Source organism: Hyperolius riggenbachi, chromosome 3 (genome assembly GCF_040937935.1).
Source record: "Hyperolius riggenbachi isolate aHypRig1 chromosome 3, aHypRig1.pri, whole genome shotgun sequence".
NCBI lineage: Eukaryota > Metazoa > Chordata > Amphibia > Anura > Hyperoliidae > Hyperolius > Hyperolius riggenbachi.
Window position 1 is genome coordinate 113,927,313 of NC_090648.1, and position 18,434 is coordinate 113,945,746.

Genomic DNA, 18,434 nt, shown 5'->3' on the forward strand with positions numbered 1-18,434 from the left:
CATGTCTAATCTACATGCTCGGGCTAAAATTGGTTGCAACGTCGATCGGACATGCACTTAGTGGCAGAAAATTGCATCCGATAATAATTAACTAATCGGATGGTCATTCAGCCGCCAAGTCGCTAGATGTTTGGGCACCTTAAAAGCTTAGTATGGCTGTATTTCTATATCTATGCACATAAAACAAAATCAGCTGAAGTATTTCCCACAACAATATTTGTCTGTATCTGTTGCTACATTTTTCAGGACCAACATCAGACAGCGGAATTGTATTGACCCAGCGCAGGCGCGGAGAGAACTGTACGCGAAACCTGACAGCCCGGAAGGCGGCAGATGAGGGCAGTGACGTCACGCACAAGAGCCTCTTGCCAGTAGTCGGCGTGCTCGCAGTGACGTCCAGTGGCGGGGAAGAGCGCTGTACTGTCAGAGCCGCTATACGGATCCGAGTAGAGAAGACACGCCCCCCTGTCCTCCGCCTGCACCCGCCGCTCCGCCTCGTAGGGGCAAGCAGACAAAGCCCGGGATAACGGGCCGCTGTACCGAGCCGAGGGATGGAAGGTAATGTGGAGAGGCTGTCAGAGGGGACAATTGCCTTACATGACAGGTGTGACTGACGTGTGAGGCCGACCTGGAGGAGCCAGTGTCATAGGCTCACAGCTGGAGGTGCTGTCACTGAGGGGCTGGAGGGAGGGCACCTTCATGAGGCCACAGAACGTGGCTGGTGTTACATGACACTCTCACGTGTACACACACTACATGACAGTCACAATACAAAGATCCTGTGTGATCAGCCTCCTATGGAAGCATCTGTGTCACTACTTACTCACTGTGACACTGCTGGGTCATGGGACTAAACCTAGTTATTTCTACAAAGTGTCATTGGACTGGGTGACATTTTAATAACATGTTTGTAATTTATTCCTGTGATTTCATTATTTTTTCTTTTTGCCTGTTCTGGATTTAGTCTGTAGGCAGTGCACTGACTTAAAGGACCACTATTGCGAAAATCATAAAATTTAAAATACATCTAAACACACACAGATAACAGTATGTTTCTTCCAGAGAAAAATGAGCCATAAATTACTTTTCCACTATGTTGCTGTCAATTACAGTAAGTAGTAGAAATCTGACATTACCGACAGGTTTTGGGCTAGTTCATCTCGCCATTGGGGATTCTCAGCATGGCTTTTATTATTTATAAAGACCCTCCCTGAAAAGGAATTAAACAATGATGCTGGCCAGCTTCCCTACTCGCTGCACACTTTTTTTTAGCAGTTGGACGGAGCAACTGCGGTACTTATCCGTTAGTCGGGCGCATCCGGCAGGTGGCGCTAATTACTATTCCCCCTCCAGGCCGCCATGGATAGTAGGGAAAGATGTAACTCTGGTGGAGTTTTGTCGCCACCTGCCAGATGCGCCCGGCTAACGGATAAGTACCGCAACTGCCATTCACTAGGTGCTTTTGAAAAAAAACAAAAACCCTAAGAATCCCCCATGAGTAGATGGGCTAGTCCAAAACTTGCCGATTCTGTCACATTTCTATTACCTACAGTAATTGACAGCAGCATAGGAGAAAAGTCATTTACGTCTCCTTTTACTCTGGAGGACGTACTTCGTGTTAGTATTTGTTTACATGTATTTAAAATTTTATGATTTTCGTGATAGTGGTCCTTTAAGAAATACATTTTGCATGGCTCTCCTGCCTCTAATACTTTTAGCTGTAGCCCCTGAACAAGCATGCAGCAGATCAGGTGTTTCTGACAATATTGTCAGAACTGACAAGATTAGTTGCATGCTTGTTTCTAATGTGAGCCAGACACTACTGCAGCCAAATAGAGTGGCAGGGCTGCTAGGCAACTAGTATTGTATAAAAGGGAATAAATATGGTTGCCTCCATGCCACTCTCATCTTGGGTTCATTTTAAGGGAACAACTTTACTGACCTGAGAGAACATTCTTATTTCTGTATAGCCACGTTCACAGTGGGATCTTGCACCGTGTTTCTTGTTTAACAGGAAAGCAACAAAGTTAAGTTGTATTGTGCATTATGTGTTGTGTTGCATAAGGGAGTTGTAATGAAGTGTGCTCTGGAGGGTGGAGGGGGCTTTGAGCCTCACGACTTGCCTACATGGTGCTGATCCCTGACCCGTACATCATCTCCTTGGGGTGGACGCATGTGCCCCATTTTGTAGTTCCCAGCAGTGTCTATCTTTCTTGTGCTGCAATGCATGCTGGTAGATTTATTCCATGGATGCAGACTTAACTTATTCTGTGGGAAACACTGTTATCCCTAATTTCAAGGCATCACCTCACACTGTTTGCTCTGGAGTTGACAACTTGTTCGCTTATTGATGGACGGAACACTGGGAATAGGCTTGCTCTATGCTCCAACGCCTCGTACACACCTTACATTAGATGGTTCTTGGCTGAGGTGGCCGTTTGGTGTCGCTCCTTCTAAAAATCCTAAATGTTTTCAGTAGCCCCCAACTCTCCCCCATGTATTATTGAAAGACCCAACCTGCCGTATAATCTTGTCTGAACGCAGGTCCAGTCAGTACAGAATGCTTTCACACCTTATCCATCCTGCTGCGTTATGCGCTGCGCATCATCCCTTTACCACATCTCCATAGAAACGGTGTGCATAGACTAGCAACACTTCTGTACAGAACTTAACCACAAACTGTCGCCCAAGGGAGTGAGTCTTGTGGGAACCATTAGTTGAATGTCTGTAGTATATGGCGGAAGGATCAATTGGGTACCAATATTTGCAGTTTCCCACACATGAGTTTTGGCATTTTTGCTTTGCTGACAATTGCCAAGTTTTCTGGTAAATTCCTGTGCCTGTGTATCTGAGGCAGCCCACAGTAAAATATCTCAGATAAGCTTTCACAAAGTGAATACTGTGTAGTACAGTAATTGGCTTGTGGCTCTGTGGTTGTTAATGTCTGAGTGTGGATTGTTACTTTGAGATGTAATCAGAGAAAGGATGTGACATGATCTACTCTGCATTGAAACCATTCAAGGACGCGCAATGCAATGGATTATAAATGCATTGACAGAAGGGAAACAAGCTTGATAAGGAGGAATTCCCAAAACGTCACCAGAATGTTATCCTCCGCTGTCATGTCATGCTCTATAAAGCTGTATTATACTTTTTATTTCCCACAACAGAGCTGCAATTTCTTATTTATAAAGCGATGCAATATATACATGTGCTCCTCTTCTGTCACAAAAACCCAAAGGTGGCCGCTAATGATACAATTTCCAGAACGATCGATTGTGAACGATTCTTCGTATGAACGATCATATATGATCGTTTGGGACCACTAATGGACAAAAATCTCCTGACCAATCCCATCAGATTGATGGGATCAAACTGAAATTTGCATGAATTTCATTTATCTGATCTGATTGGTTAGGAGATTTTTGTCCATTAGTGGGACCCTATTGGGATTCGGAGAGTGGGCACTACTCTGAACTACTTTACACTGTTATTGTGTTGCAAGACGATTTTATGCATGTGGGTCCCTGGTTTGAACAACAATGTGGAACAATGGACCCGCAATGTGAAATCTGCAGTGTGTCTACTTCCTGCTTTCAGGGAAGCAGACATACGGTTAAAGGGAACCCAAAGTTACAGGGATATGGAGGCTGACATATTTATTTCCTTTTAAACAATACCAGTTGCCTGGCTGTCATCCTGATCCTGTGTATCTAATACTTTTAGCCATAGACCCTGAACAAGCATACAGCAGATCAGGTACTCTGACTCTTAACTACTGGTTTTACTGGATTAGCCATATTCTTGTTCCGGGGTTTTGATGCAGACACTACTTATGCCAGAAGATCAACAGGGCTTCCAGGCAACTGGCATTGTTTACAAGGAAATTTATATGGCATCCCCCTTATCCCGAGCACTAGGATTCCAGTACAGGAGATTTGGGCGCAGCTGGCGCCACCATAGACCGTAATAGGAATTACAGCTCCATCCCTGGACGTGTTTAAATCCAGACTGAAAACCCACCTGTTCAGTTTGGCATTTGCAGAAATATAACTTTTGTTGTGTGAATACTTCATCCTACTAATTACTGAATCTGAGAGAGCCTAAGCGCTTTGAGTCCTATAGGAGAAAAGCGCTATAGAAATGTTATTGTATTATTGTATTGTACAGCTATAGCAGCGCATAATGAGTAACTTCAGCGCCGTCAGAAGACTGAGCTGAAGTTACCGTACTTTAAAAACACTAATTCGACCGCCAGCAATTGCTAGAAGCCAATTTATTTCATTCCCCACCATCCATGGTGGCCTGGAGGGGGAATAGTAATTAACGCCACCAGGATTTGTGCAGCAGCAGGGTAAGCCATATATCGACTTTACTCGGCAGTCAATAAAGAATCAAATAATGGGTTAAACAAATAATCCACAACAATTCTCGTTCATGATGAATTGTTGAACGATCGCTTGATTGTTTCACAAGATTTATCTTTCTGTGTGTAAGTAGCTGTAAATACACTAGACTGTGACGTAGGGCTGTGGAGTCGATACAAAAATCATCCGACTCCTCAGTTTATGAAACCTCCAACTCCAGGTACCCTAAATAGCTACGTCTCCTCGACTTCTTAGTCTAATACTGACTCTTGGCTGTGGATTTAGTACAAAAATACTCCGACTCCAACTCTGACTCCAACTCTGACTCCAGGTACCGAAAATTGCTCCGACTCCTCAAATCCGACTCCAACTCCACAGCCCTGATGTGAGCTGAGAAGTGTGTACAGGTGTCCTCCGAGGTCTACAGAGATCGTTTAATGAATCGCTATTCCTTGTGTCGCCCCTCCTCACCTACCAGAAGTAACAGACACATCCATGTGCTATAGCATGCCCAGTGTGTGGGTGTGTATGCGCCTTAAGCCACTGTGTAATCTCATTGATCAGTTCAGTGTCAAAATGATATCACTCTTTTGCTTACAGTCAGTGAAGCGTGCATTTAGAAGCTCTCTACATATTTGCTTTTGCCTTATCTCTTACATCCAAACAGTCCCACAGTGACTGATAAGTCTAAGGGCCCTTTCATACTGGCTCGGTGCAGCATTTTACCGCAGCCTACGGGTAGGGCAATGAAAGACTATAGGGTGGTTCACATTGCCTGCGGTGCGATGCGCCAGAAGTACCCTATCTGTTACTGTGCGGAGGATTGAAAGTCTATGGCAACGTGCATGTTTTTAATCGGACTACCGCAGTTTTAGACGTCATGCATGCGGGGAAGCGTATTTTAGCAATACGCTTCCGCGCAAGTCATCGATTGGTCAACAGGAAGTGAGATTTAATTCCTGTTGGCCTGCTGTCAGATGGGGATTACAGCGTACTAACGCGGTAATCTGTGAAGGCCTATTATGGTTATTGCTGTCCCCGCTCCGCTAATGCCAATCCGCAGTGTGAAACCGGCCTTAAAGTGTACATGAAGGGGAAAAAATGTGCCCCTAAGTAGGGGTGCTTACCTCGGGAGGAGGAAACCTCTGGATTCTTAAAGGGAACCTAAACTGAGAAGGATATGGACTTTTCCTTTTTAAAATAATACCAGTTGCCTAACTCTGTGTCTAATACTTTCAACCACAGCCCCTGAACAAGCATGCAGATAAGGTGCTTTGACTGAAGTCAGACTGGATTAGCAGCATGCTTGTTTCAGGTGATTCAGGCACTGCTGCGCCATAGAGATCAGCAGGGCTGCCAGGAAACTGGTATTCTTTAAAAGGAAGTATCCATATCCCTCTGTTTAGGTTCCCTTTAAGAAGTTTATCCTGTCCTCCTCACCAGAGTGGATCCAGCACCGGGCTCCCTTAAGTTCCGCCGACAAGAACTTGTCAGTGGTCTGTGCAGATGTAGTAGCGGTTTTTTGATGGGCTCTGGCGGAAACAACCTGATCGGGTCCGCTCTACTGCGCAAGCTGTATGTGACTACACAATAGTGCGGACCCATTCAGGTTCTGCTATTTCTGTCAGAGCTAGAGTGGAGAGCCCCTACTGCACCTGGCAGCACACAAAAGTAAATATTATTATTGGTTGGTGAAGGGAGATGGAGGAAGCCTCATTAAGATACAGAAACTTCCCCCTCCTGAGGTAAGTTCCCCCCCCTCCCCCCAGGACTTTTTTTTCCATGCAGTACAGAACTTTTAGTGAAAATTGTATCAACCCTTTCAGGCACTTGTTTGAAACCTTATTCTGGGTCTGTGTTCTGTTTATACACACTGCGTTGGATTTCTGACAGTTAGCATTGTACAAAGTTTGTGCATTGCACTTGAAGGGAACCCGAGGTGAGAGACATATGGAGGCTGCCATATTTATTTCCTTGTAAAAAATAAGTTGCGTGGCGAGCTTGTGGCTAATCCTGTTGTTCAGGGTCTATGGCTAAAAGTATTAGAAGCAGAAGATCAGTTGGACAGCCAGGAAATCTGCATTGTTCAAAAAGAAACATAGGCCAGTCTCGGTATGTCTCTCACCTTGGGTTCCTTTTAAACCATTTTGGTAATGTTCATGTTTTATTACCTGGCTTGGCACATGAAACTGTGTGCAGCTTGGTTAGTGAAATCAGTTGTCTGTCTGAAGTGTCCAAACTCCTTATTTATCCCATGATACCCTCTCTGAGGTAGTCAGGGAGGAGCAGGGAAGTAACCAAAAACAACGCTAATGACGCCTTTTTCCTCTTTTGTTGCTGAGATTAACTCTTTGTGACCAGCACTGCAACACTACACCTTTGTAAAGTATCATTGTTAGTTCCGAGTGGAAGACTGCTTGAAGGGGACACATGAGTTCTTAACTGCAGGAATGCTATGAGAGTCTATGGCCTAAATTCACTAAGCAGTTTAGACTAGTCTACTGATGGTTTTTAGTTTGGTCAGTTGCATTAAAGGGGAATTCACTAATACCAAATGTTTTAGACCTGTTTTCAGATCTATTCTAAACCATTTGGTAATTAGGTGGGTAAAGCAGTGGAAATTATCAAAAGATGCAATTCACAAATGAGTAGCTATGACTGACATCCTTCTCCTTTGATGAGCTCTCCTCTGCATACAATTAAACGCCTGCATAATTAATTCAAAAGGTTCCATCCTCACATCTAAAATACCTCACAGAATTACTTTACTGACAGAAATCAGCTGGTCGAATCTCTGTCAGAAAAAGTGGGCGTGGTTACTCCTTGTTTTCCTTTGTGAATTGTGTAATTACTGAATTTTAGACCAGGTCTAAAACATTACACCAAACCATCAGTAGACTAAAAACCATCTGTAGACTAGTCTAAACTGCTTAGTGAATTGAGGCCTATGTGGTAATAGGTAAGGCATAGTATATGCTGTGATGGAGGTGTATTCAATATTGCTGCAGGCCATCACAGTCAGGATTGAGCAACCATGGTCTTTCACACCAAAAATCGTAAACGCGGCTCAGTTTAAATCGTAAATCCATTTGCATGATTCCGATTGTAACTACTGTACTTGCATTTGGAAAATCCCAAGCCTATTTAAAAAGGAGTGGAACGCAGTGAAAGGGCCCTGAATCAATCAATTGGACCTGGAGAAAATAATTGGTCCTGTTTACAGGAGTGCACTGATAGGGAATCAATATATACCCATAGATTTATGATTGTACACAATGGTTTCATGGGGTGTTTTAGCCTTTGTAATATAATTAAAGTTTTATTTAATAGTGTATTATGCTAATGAGCTCAGTGTTCCCTTATCTTTTTCCACTCAGAACGATCCTATAGTGTTCCCCAAGCCTGTCCTCAAGGCCCACCAACAGTGCATGTTTTGTGGAAATCCACAGAGATAGTTAATCAGCTCTGCTGAGGCACTTATTACCTCACCTGTGAATGTTTGTGGTTTTCTGCAAAACATGTTCTGTTGGTGGGCCTTGAGGACAGGGTTGGGGAACTCTGCTTATAGAAGGACGAGCAATAATTTGGAAGGGTGATATCCCATATCCTCTATTTATAATATCATCATTAGATCCTTCCTGCTAGGGGTGGTCAGTGAGATGCAACTACCTTTGAGTTGGTGTCAGTTTATGCACATTTTGAATGCAAATTTTGTGCAGCTTGAAAAGCGAGCAATCAGTTCCCACTTTGGCTTCATTCAATATTCAACCTGCATAAATTGGTATACAAAATTTGCATAATACATCAAGTTGGAATCATTTGCATCTCATTGTCCAGCCCTACTCCCTGCTCCGTTTGTAAAGGTGCATACACACATCCAACTTTGATTGGCCAATTACTGGCTGATTTTACCATCTCCATGTACTATAAGGTCCTATAGATTTGAAATGCTATGAACGAACTGTGTGACTTCTAATACTTCATGGAAGTGGTGAAATTTCCCAAGCAAAATTGGATGTGTGTACCAGGCAGAATAAAGCATTTACCCTCGCCACACCTTTCCTAGTGTATTTATAAAAAGAGGAAAGATAAACAGAAGTGAGAAATGGTTTCTTATTGTGAGTGGTGAAAGCTACACATGGTGTTTTATAGACAGTAACAGTGCTAACCACACACGGTTCATCTATGTTACCAGTGGGAGGAGGATGTCTGAGTAAGTTGGTCAGTGTTCTGCTGGGACAGAAATTTTAAAGGCCAACTGTAACAAGAGGGATATGAAGGCTGCCATATTTATTTCCTTTTAAATAATACCAGTTGCCTGGCAGCCCTGCTGATCTATATGGCTGCAGTAGTGTCTGAATTACACCAGAAACAAGCATGCAGCTAATCTTCTCAGATATGACAACAATGTCAGAAACATCTGATCTGCTGCATGCTTGTTCAGGGTCTGAGGCTAGAAGTATTAGAGGCATAGGATCAGCAGGATAGCCAGGTAACAGGTATTGCTTAAAAAGAAAAAAAAATATGCACCTCTCCTTCCCCTTTCCCATAACCCAGAGCTGCAACTGGCAGTTAAACAGGGGGGCAGACACTTTAGCCAGCAAGACGGACTGACTTTGGGGAGATTTTGTGGCCAAAATGACTGGCTATCACTGGGAGACCTACAATTTAAATTTCCTACCCTGAAGTTGACTTGGTGGACCCTGTTTCAAATTAGATCTTATCTACGAAGTCACAGAATTGTTCCTACAATGGTCAGAAAACCGTCTGTTTTTGAGAACCTATGTACAGAGGGGGAACCTATGCAGAAAACGCTCTGTTATCTACTCCCTAATAATTAAGCAAACTACTCCAGACATGTCATTCATCACGAAATGGGAGGTGGACTCCGGGACACGCTTCAGCCCTGCTCAGAGGGTCAAGATGTGCTCCTTTGCCCATAAAACCTCCAGATCAGCAGGCATGCAGGAAATTAACTATAAGATTCTTACAAGATGGTATTTGACACCCTCCAGGCTCCATGGGATTTTCCCCTCTATTAGACCGGATTGCTGGAGATGTAGAACTGAAAGAGGTACTCTACCACATATTCTGTGGTCATGTGCCAAACTAGACGATTTCTGGAAGAAGGTCCATAGCTTAGTGAAATTGGTTATAGATGGCGACATTCTATTTACCATGGAATTCTACATCCTACACGCCAACTCCTGGTCCTTTAAAAAATAAAAAAAATCAGTAATAAGACATATATTGAATGCAGCAAAGCGTGTAGTGGTCCGGCGATGGCGAAACCCCATTCCCCCTAATATTAGAGAGGTACTTTTAGAAATGGACCAAACTTATTTAATGGAAAATATGGCAGATATTGGGTCCAATGACTTGGAAAAATTTCAAAAAACCTGGAGATACTGGTCCGGTCTGCGAGACTCTGAGGAGATAGGTTTGCTGCTTGATGAGGTGTAATCAGGTGAGGCACCAAAAATAGAGGTGAGACCCTATTCTGGCGAGGGTGGGAAATTGCACTATTACTATATGCTTTTCATCCTGCCGCCAGCAAGAGGTGTTGTCATGTAACTATAACTTAGTATAAGATGGGCGACACATAGGCTCGCTCCTGGAGGGCGAGTAGATGTTGTCCTATACGCTACATTCTGGAATGTTTTGACTGTTATGTTTAGATAGTTGTGTTTTTTCTAAGATAATATTCTTTAAACAAGAAATTACAAAGGCAGACTGGGGAGATATAACACCAGAACGAGACGTTAAGCACTCATGCAAACTTTATTTAATACAATCATCTCTTTGCTGGATACACGTTTAGCTTACCCCTATCTGCCTGCTAGGCATAGCTTTCTTTAAGCTTAATGCTAAAAAATCTGATCTGCTGGTTCATGTTATTTACAGCAATGTATGACATATTCATGTATGTTAAGTGCATTACCGTATATTTGGTTGTACAAGGTAAAAACGTTTGTAATTATCTATATGCCTTTGGATCTAAATAAAGAATTAAAAAAAAAAAAAAAAAAAAAAAAAAATATGGCAGCCTCCATAGACCTTTAACTTCAGTTGTCTTTTAAAACAGAAGTTCCTTCCTTGAAGTACCATTTCCAATCTGTTTAAGCAAAGGGGTAGGTTAGGACTGTAGTTCTGCTTTCGGAATTTGTATATGACTCCTGACACCATGTGACCACACTTGGGTCTTGCAGCAGTTGGTCACTGGCACAATGTTTCTATAAAGATGCAGGCTTTTGCATGCTCACCTGATCACTGGATTAGATAAACTTGCATTGCTGGCAGCAGAATGCAGTAGAGGATTGATAATTCAGATGGTAAGGAGCCTTGAGATAATGGCCAATGATGTAGTCATCTGGAGAAGACAAAGGCACCGCATCCTTAAAAATCCTTTATTCCGGCTTGGGTGGAGTCTTGCTTCATCAGAGGCAAATGGGAACACTGAGCAAATCTAAATGCTGACTTAAATCACACTTGCCGGAGCCACGCATGCATTGTGAACTAATACCTTGCTGGAGGTGACTTCCTTGTTACTCCCCTCCTACTACAACAACCATGTGAGCTGCTCCAGCCTATTCAGTGAGCTGCGGGACTCCCAGCCCAGTTGCCCATGTAGCTAATAGTCATTGGTTCAGAGAGACTTTCTTGCAAAAAATCTGTGAGGCCTCATCATCCACACTTTATCTCCACTGTATCTACCTTATGCTAGATACAAACAATACAATTTTCTGGCCAGATCGATTTTTTTTTTTTCCAACATGTCCGATCTGAATTCCTATCGATTTTTCTAATCGATTTCCATAAAAGTGAATGGAAATCAATTGAAATTCAGATAGGACATGTTGGGAAAAAATCGTAATGTGTGTACCTAGCATAAGCCAGAACAAGAGTTTTTTTGAAGGCACAGTGCCTCTCTCTTCTCCTAATGGCTGCTTACCTGAGCAGAGTGAGCATTTTTCAGGGGGTGTATTATTGCGATAGAACCTGTTGAGCGTCCAGAATCTTGTCCCTCACTGCTCTCCTCTCCAATAATGTTGTGGCTTGGCTGGGCCTCTGACACACTGCTCTCCTCCACCTTCTGGTGCAGAGGAAGGGGCGAATGTGCTGGAAAAGTCAGGCATGCCAGACCGTTCTTTGTATGTGCCATACGTAATGTAGTCATTGCGAAGATGCCAAGGAAAGGCACAGGGAACAGGCTTCAAAATTAAGGCCCGTTTCCCACTTTTTGCAAAAACATTGGGTAACTTTTTGCAAGCTCAGCACAGTCCATGCAGAAGGGATCCATCACAACTGGGAACTGAGCCTAAAAGACCTGTGATTGCTGGTATTTAGTGACTATAAGGTTGCTTAGATGCAGCCTTACTGTGCTTTTCTGTGACTTGACCTAGGCACTTTAAAGAGGAACTTAAACCCAGTATTGAACTTCATTCCAATCAGTAGCGAATATCCCCTTTTCCATGAGACATTTTTACCTTTACTCGAATAGATAATCAACGGGTCTGTTTTGCTGATATTGTGGTTAAACCCCGCCCACAGAGTGAGATCATGACCATGGTCCTGGCAGTTTTCTGTCTGTGAACCTTGTTGCATTGTGGGAAATAACAGCTTTTACCAACTGCCTAGTAAGCAATATGTCCCTCTATGCATAGAATTCTCAGTAACGAACATTCCATACAGATCACCTGGCAGAACTACAGATGTTGCCACCAGTGAAACATTTCATAATGTCAATCAGGGAGAGGAGCGATTTTATAATAAGCAAACACTTACTAAATAATCTACTGTATAAATTAATAGTATAAAACATCAGAAACTTCATTCATTATGTTGTTTTCACAAAAGTTCCTGTCGAAGTCGAGTTTTTACAAGAATGTAAGAGCAGCATTGATGGGCACGTTTGTTGACTAAAGGAATAGGAAGCAAATACAGTACCTGGATATAGTGTTACTAAGGATGGACACTGTACTCACAGCTCTTCTGGTATTAGTGGGTGCCAGCCTGCCAAGAAAGTTTCATGTCTCTTGCTATCCTAACAGCTGTAGATACTGAAGAGCAATGTCTACTGATGCTTTCAGACTGTGATCTGCTAAAGCATTGGACATGCACAGTGGCGTAGTGTTTAGCCCTGCAGCACTGGGTACCCGGTTCAAATCCCAGCCAGGGCACTATCTGCATGAAGTTTGCATGTTCTTCCTGTGTCTGCGCAGCTTCTGGCATTCTGGTTTTCTCCCACATCCAATAGCATACAGATAAGTTAATTGGCTTCCCGCTAAATTGGCCCTAGACTGTGACACATGCACTACACGATACATATATACATCTGATAAATACAGATTGTGAGCCCCTCTGAGGAACAGTTAAGTAACTTTTATTATCACTATAGTGATAGTGTTGGTGTTGGTATATTGAGCGTCTCCACCAATTTGCTTACGTACCCTTCGCCTCCCTGAAGTGCTTCCCTACCAGTGGTGAGATCCATCCACCAGTGCATAGGACCAGAGGAGGAGAGCGACCACCCAGTTCCAGCGTGTTCCGGGATACCGAGCGGAAATTGATTTTTCTGCAGGCATTGTCGTTGATTGCAGAAGTGCAACCCACCTTTGTGAGTATACATTACCCACATTACCTGCCATTTCTTTGTCCTAACGATACTGCACCATCAGGGCTCCTGGTCTCACTCTCTCCATCGGCCAAAGATGATCTCCTCCACAGTGTGGTGTTCACTGAGGACCTGCACAGAAACTTTAAAGTGGACCCAAATGAAAAATACAAGATTTCAGAAATAAAATCTATTTTACAAATTATAATAGCAGCCTTTTTGCAGCTGCATGATGACAAATATAGAATATTTTACATTTATTAGAGGAACCCCTCCTTTCCTTTAATATTGCTGGGACATAATCCGGCAAACTGGTGGAGCAGATGGTGTCCAGAATAGGAGGAATTGCTAATGGCTGCCACCTGTATAACCCTAGTGATGAAAAGAGAAGGGTGAAAAGCATGCACTGAAATGCTCATAGGCTTGAAGGAGTGTTTATTTATCTTTGTACATGTCAGAGTGGTGCAATAAAATATTTTGAATTAAAAAAAGTTTGGTTTGGGTCCGCTTTAAGTGACAAGACAATATATGCTGTACGGTGCTGCGGAAGATGTCGGTGCTATGTATACTAAATAATAATACTAATAAGGAATTTATGCACATCTGGCTGGGTTGTCATGGATATGCCACACTCCTCAGATGCTCTGCTAAAATATTCATCTGTAATGTCAGATCAAGTTTTGACCAAGAAAAGTTTTTCTTTTGTACTACATGGTTAGCCATAGTATTATGGCTATTGGTCAATTGTGCAATAAGGTCCCATGTTGAAACACTGGTGTTGTAGGGCTTCACCTCCAGTATAGCGTCCCTGGTGGTCTAGAGTGGGCCAAACATAATGCAAAGAGGGAAACCCCTTGAGGGTCAAATTTAATGGCTCTGAGGGCCAGATTTGGCCTGCGGCCCGGAGTTTGACATGTATGTATTAGAAGAAGAGAGACAAATATAAGAACATATGTACAGTCATACAATATTACACATATGAGCAGTAGAGATCATCAGAACTTTCAAATAAATCCAATGGCACTGGTGCTGGTGGACACCCAGATACATCCATCAAACAGTAGTTCTGGACTCCAACCAATTATTCCACAACTTTATAAACTTTGCAGGACACTTGCGTTGTGAGTACGGTGCTTTCTCAAGCTGAATGACTGAACACCAGGGCTTTCCAGTGGGAAAGCTGTGGCTGGTCTGGGGAAAACCATTTCAAGGCTGACCTTTCTGACTCGAAACAAATATTCCTTGGGAAATATTCTGTAATATCTGAAGCGAGAGGTTTATTGGGATTGTCATATTTATTTCCTTTTACACAATACCAGTTACCTGTCATCCCTGCTGATCTCTATGGCTGCAGTAGTGTCTGAATCACACAAGACACAAGCATGCAGCTTATCTTGTCAGATTTGAAAAAAAATGTCAAACACCTGATCTGCTGCATGCTGGTTCAGGGTCTATGGCTAAAAGTATTAGAGGCAGATGATGAGCAGGATAGCCAGGCAACTGGTGTTGCTTTAAAGAGAACCCGAGGTGGGTTTGAAGAATATTATCTGCATACAGAGGCTGGATCTGCCTATACAGCCCAGCCTCTGTTGCTATCCCAAACCCCACTAAGGTCCCCCTGCACTCTGCAATCCCTCATAAATCACAGCCACGCTGCTGACAAACAGCTTGTCAGCTGGCTGTGTTTATCTCTATAGTGTCAGTCTGCTGCTCTCCCCGCCTCCTGCAGAACTCCAGTCCCCGCCTGCATCCCTTCCCTCCCTGCTGATTGGAGGGAAGGGACGGGGGCAGGGACCGGAGCTATGCAGGAGGAGGGGGAGCAGCTGAGACTGACACTACAGATGTAAACACAGCCTCACTGCATGGCTGTGATTTATGAGGGATTGCAGAGTGCAGGGGGACCTTAGTGGGGTTTGGGATAGCAACAGAGGCTGGGCTGTATAGGCAGATCCAGCCTCTGGATGCAGATAACATTCTTTAAACACACCTCGGGTTCTCTTTAAAGGACAACTGAAGTGAGAGGGATATGGAGGCTGCCATATTTTCCTTTTAAGCAATACCAGATGCCTAGCTATGCTGCTGATCTTCTGCCTCTAATGCTGGGCATACACGGCTCATTTTTTTATCATCAATCGAGCCGCTGATGGCTCGATTGATAATATCCGACGTGTCCGATCACCGCGCCGGATCGATACCGCGCTCTATCTCCGCGGGCGGACAATGGAAGAAACGAAGCGGAGATAATTAAGTGCCCGCGGGGACGAGCGGGAATCTATTCACACGCCCGCGTGGACGAGCGGGGACGCGCCGGCATCAAGCCAGTGGCTCAATTTCAGCGCACAATTGCACCATGTATGCCCAGCGTAATGCTGGGTTTACACCATACAATTTTCTGTTAGATTTACCTGCCAGATAGATAAAGTTCAACATGTTGGAAATATATCTATCTGCCGAGCAATTCGGCATTGTTCTACTCAGCAGGAGATAAACAGAAGACAATGCACCAGAGATAATGACCAGTCTCTACAGAAAATAATCTTATTATGCATTCTAACAGAAAATCTAACAGAAGAATCTAACAGAAAATTTTTGGGTGTAAACCCAGCATAATACGTTTAGCCATAGACCCTGAACAAGCATGCAGCAGATCAGCTGTTTCTGACATTTTCAGATCTGACAAATTATTTTGTTTCTGGTGTAATTCAGACACAACTGCAGCCATATAGATGAGCAAGGCTGCCAGCCAACTGGTATTGTTTAAAAAGAAATAAATATGTCAGCCTCCATATTCTTCTCACTTCAGTTGACCTTTAATAGGAAATAATGCTTAATGAATTAGTCAACTGTTGCTGCATAAGGTAACAAAAAGGAAGGGGCACAGTCAGTGTCATTCTAGCTCTTTTTCACTTTGGAATTTATACCGCGGATCCACTTTAGGTGTTTGTTGTAATTTACCCTAGTATGCATCAGTGAGGCAACGCAATGACAATTCATTACTGTTTACGCACAGCAATCAATCTTGAGTTTTTTAAGGATGTCTTTCTGTACTAGATTTAACTAATTAGTGGGAGGAGTTACCTTGCAATAAATTTGGCTTGTGTACTGTTAAGGAGGACAAGGGTGTTAAAAACAGGCGTTGCAACACAGGTACATGAATCAACCGAGACAGATATGTGCATATTAACTTATTTACACACACACTTAACTTTCACTAGCTGCTACTAAATCAAATCCTTATCTTGATTATAGTTTCATATGCGGTGCAGTGTGTATCTTGTGGGACAGTTAGATGAACTGTCAGCCATACTATCTCAGACAAAAACATATATAAGTAAATAAATACTTGCTCTACTTACATAAAATATGTATTGCACTGTCCACATATTAATTTTAGTGATTTTTCTATGGTTAAAAAAAGGTAGCCATACACTGGTCGATTTGCCATCAGATCGACCATTGGATAGATCCCTCTATGATCGAATCTGATCAGAGAGGGATCATATGGCTGCCTACATTGCAAACAGATTGTGAATTGATATCAGCATGAAACCGATCACAATCTGTGAAGCTGCCGCCGCCCCCCGCCGGCTATACATTACCTGCTCCGCCGGCGCGAGTCCCCGCTCTCTCCGCTGTCCGCTTCTCCGTGCTGGGCTCCGAGTCCGGCTGGCTTCACTGAACTTCCTGTCCGTGCAGGAAGTTTAAACAGTAGAGCGCCCTCTACTGTTTAAACTTCCCCCGGACAGGAAGTTAAGTGAAGCCTGCCGGACTCGGAGCCCAGCGCGGAGAAGAGGACAGCGGAGAGAGCGGGGACTTGCGCCGGCGGAGCAGGTAATGTATTGTCGCTGTATTGCGTCGGTCGTTGGGCATTCGAACGCCGCTATCGACGCACTCCCGACCCGCCGGCGATCAAGCAAAATCTTCCGCACGGATGGAACGACGGGAATCGATCATTCTGTCAGCGTTTGTGCAACGATTTCACAGCAGATTCGATCACCGTGATTGTCTCTGCTGTCTATCGGCGGGAAAATCGTTAGGTATATGGGCTCCTTTAGTATTTTCCATTTTGACTGTGTCTATCTTGAAGCCAATCCTGACATAATTTTCTTCTTTAGTTTGTCAGTGTATCATTGCCCGCCCTCCTCCCAGTCTTTAAGACACTTCTCCGACCCAGTTCTGCAGCAGAAAGTGTATTGTCTCAGCATGAAAACTATTGGCCAGAGAGGAACAAAGTTGTGGGAGGGGAAACCGGGAGGGAAAGAGGCTTCAGCCAATCAGGCTGCATTAGTTATGTCTGAGGGCAAAGTAAAGAAGAAAAAAAAACCCAGAATGAACCCTCCTGGCGGTTTGCAAAAAAATCGCCAGGGGGCAGCAAATCTTTTTTTTTTTAATTTTTTATTTTTTTTTTATGTAGTGAGACAAAGTCTCGCTACATGATAGCCGCTGCTCAGCGGCATCCCCCCAGCCCCTCCGATCGCCGCCGGCGATCGGAGATCCGGAGATCCCGTTCAAAGAACGGGATCTCCCGGAGGGCTTCCCCCGTCGCCATGGCGATGGGGCGGGATGACGTCATCGACGTCGTGACGTCAAAGGGGATTCCGATCCACCCCATAGAGCTGCCTGGCACTGATTGGCCAGGCAGCGCACGGGGTCTGGGGGGGGGCGGCTGCGGCGCGACGGATAGCGGCGGATCGGCGGGTAGCGGCGGCGATCGGGCACTGCACGCAGCTAGCAAAGTGCTAGCTGCGTGCAGCAAAAAAAAAATTATGCAAATCGGCCCAGCGGGGCCTGAGCGGTGCCTTCCGGCGGCATAGCCCGAACTCAGTTCGGGCTTACCGCCAGGAAGGTTAATGGAGAAGAAAAATAAGAGCTATTTTTAACTTTTGTTTCCCAGAACGTCTCAGGACAGCAACCCTGAGACTTGTCTCCATCCACTACACACTGGACAGGAACTAGATAAAAAGATTTGCATAATTGGTTAGGTAGCAGAACATATATAAACTCTCTCATGTCCTTACCCCCTCAGTTGTCTTCCTGTCCAGCAGGATGCTAGATGTGAGGGGAGTGCTGGCCACCCATGCTAGTTGCAGGAGCCGCGGCTTGGATGATCCCCTGGGTCTGCGCAGGCTAGTTGTCCGGGCGCGGGATCATGCAGCACGCTCTGCCTCCCCTGAGTGAACTGAGCGTAATGCGGAAGAGGATCGAGCGCTCAGGAAGTCCCGCCCACCTGTCATGTGACCGGCGCCGCACGTGACCCGACGCCGGAAGCAGGAAGTTCCTGGCCGGCGTGCGCTCCACGGAGAACGATGCTGCATGGAGTCAGCAGGCTGCTGACTAGACGGCAGAAGCGATGGGGGAAGCGCTTCTGGGAGCAGTAGTTCGTTTAAGGTATGGAGCCATTTCCTGTGGGAAAGGGGCGGGCAAAATTGTTAAGAGCTATTTAAGCTGGGCTA

The 18,434-nt window shown here is 44.3% G+C and overlaps 1 protein-coding gene across 2 annotated transcripts in view; it reads left to right on the plus strand.

Moving 5' to 3' along the window:
• The first annotated feature begins 388 nt into the window (after nucleotides 1-388).
• The window catches only part of SLC23A2 (solute carrier family 23 member 2), a 275,407-nt gene continuing 257,361 nt past the window's right edge, over nucleotides 389-18,434 (plus strand). For both annotated transcript variants that reach the window (XM_068274816.1, XM_068274819.1), the window contains exon 1: nucleotides 389-558. The gene's annotated coding sequence lies outside the window, so the exon portion shown is untranslated. The remainder of the gene's footprint in view (nucleotides 559-18,434) is intronic.